Source organism: Pantherophis guttatus, chromosome 5 (assembly GCF_059756535.1).
Source record: "Pantherophis guttatus breed Tessera chromosome 5, ASM5975653v1, whole genome shotgun sequence".
In the NCBI taxonomy this organism is placed as follows: Eukaryota; Metazoa; Chordata; class Lepidosauria; order Squamata; family Colubridae; genus Pantherophis; species Pantherophis guttatus.
The window spans coordinates 50,651,190-50,653,719 of record NC_142067.1 but is presented as its reverse complement, the minus strand read 5'-3'; positions in this window follow the sequence as shown (position 1 = coordinate 50,653,719).

Here is a 2,530-nt window from a genome sequence, read left to right as displayed (position 1 = left end):
AGCAAGTAATTTTTACGGTTATTCTGAGAATATGAAAGTATCTTCCTTTTTTAAACTCAAATAGTCAAACAGAAGTTATTCTCTGAAATAATCATGAAGCCAAACACTTGCTATCAGGATGGAGGGTTCAATCTTAGTTTAATAATTATATTTAATGGGAGAAATTGGTTTTCAAATCATTCCAAGAAAGAATATAATATTTATAAAATATTTTACAAAATATCAGCCACTAGATGTCCCAAAGTCTTTGAATTATAAACCTTGTAAGTACCAGTACTCAGAAAATTCCTCAGGTCTTCCTTGATAGTGTGTTGAGTGTTATCTAACCTGCGAGGCCCATCATCTGACACTATATCATCAATCAATTTAAATTGTCTATCCATGAGTTTCTCTTCATAAAATTAAGGATGGTTCATCATTATCTTCTCCTGTGACTTTTAAATTGCTGCCTTTGCCCATGTCATAAAAAGATGGTCTACCTAATGCATCTTCCTGTATTACTGCTGCCTGCTACATGTGCCTGCTTGCTTTAGCTAGGATGACTTTTACTCCTTGGGTGACTTTGCTGGGAATATACATTCTAGGTGTATACTCATGACATTCTTTGCTTATGTCTCCAAGGAACAATTGCCCCACTCCAACCACAAGAAATAAGTATTTCAAGATTTTATAGGGTCTGTTAAACATTTTTTTGCAACAAAATATGACTTAAGGTTCTATAAGATCCATGACAGCTAGAGTTCCCAGCATGGATGTACGGGAGATTATTCTCATTCTCTTCAACTGTGAAGACCAGTTTGTTCTACTATTCAAATTACTGGTGTTTTTTATTTCTTCTTTAAAAGTTCTATTCCTGTTTTCTTCAGATGCCCAAGACAGCTTATATGCAGACCCCCCCTTCATGTTATCCCCACAATCTAAAACATAGGCTGGGCTGAGAGGAAATGACTGGCCTCAAGTTATCCATTCATTTTCCATAGCTGAAGATGAGCTGAACCTGGGAATTCCTGACCACAGGCCAACCCTTCAACTATTGTACCACTTTGACTTTCTTCCTGAGAGAATCATTCTTCCAGTAAACTCTGAGCTACTTGGAATTTGAGTTGCAGAAATTAATTTTTAAATGCTCATAAGAATGATTGTTTACAGCATACATATAAAAATAAATCAAAGGAATAAAAGAAAAAAGGTGTAAAATCTCTTTTCTTTTTAAATGGTTTATTGAATATTGATAAGAAAACATTCTCTGATACCATAGTCTTATAATTAAAAAGGGCCACTGGCTACATCATGAATACAAAGAATTTGTTTCCATAACATTTTTATTATTCCAATAACAACTGTTTGACATTTTCATATTGGCTCAGTTATTTTTTTCCAATACACTTTTGATTATTGCAGTTATTTTTTTTCCAATACACTTTCAACCAGGAAAAAAATAGAAACCTTTGGTATTTTTAATCCCACTATCCATTTCAAATCTAATATTGGAAAATTCTTCATTATTATGGAATACACATGCTAAATAAATGGCTATAATCCTATATATTTTATATCGTATATATCATACCAACTATGATGGCATTACATAAAGCACAGCAAAGCGGATACCCTGTCAGCTGTTCCCAGAATGACATCACTGGATTGGATTAAAATGCCTTTCCCCCAAATTCCCAGCCAGAATGATCATTCTGCATACGGTAGGCTCAATGTATCTCAAGGACACAATATGTCATGGAAGGTAATTCTGAATTATATACATCTGCAAAAGCTGTTTGTTGAAATTATTATTCAACAGTTGACTGCTTCAGGGCTTTCTAATAAAGAGACAAATTAAACAGAATTTTTAAAATGGGATATAATAGTGAGATTACTGAACTATGACTATAAAGAGAATCACCCCATTCAGTCAAAATCTTAAGTTTCTAGAGGAAAGGCAGCACATACATGCCACACACACACAAACATACACAGTGTATGTGTAAAATTTGGCTTAGATCAGGGTAAAGATCTATTTTTTTGCCAATATCTCCATGTCAGTTTGAGCCCTGATATTTCTGACTCTTAGAAAACCCATGCTGTGAAATAACTTTAACAAGACAGTTTACACAGGAATTGAGCTAAGCCATATTTATCTGTTCTGCCAAACATATTCTGAATATCCTATCTAGATCTCTTGAATGAATCCTCTGCCTGTATGTGAAAACTGTAATTATTGATTGGTTCTATATGGAGTTGATTCCTGTTTGTAATCTGACCACGGAGGCTAACATGTTCTTATCAACTTTATTATACGGTTCATGGAATGTTAAAATATTTTTAAAAGATCTTGACAACATTTAAAATAGTTCTAGCATCTTTTGTTTGTTTGAATATGTGTGCCTGATGCTTTTTAATCTGTTCATTTGACTTTTACTGAACATTTGTGGGAGGGAAAAATGCCAAGTTTCTGGGCTGCTGTTCAGAAGGGCAGCAGTTATCTTAGCTTGTGGCTTGGCTTTTGTCAGAAAAGTAGCAGTGTCCTAAGAGA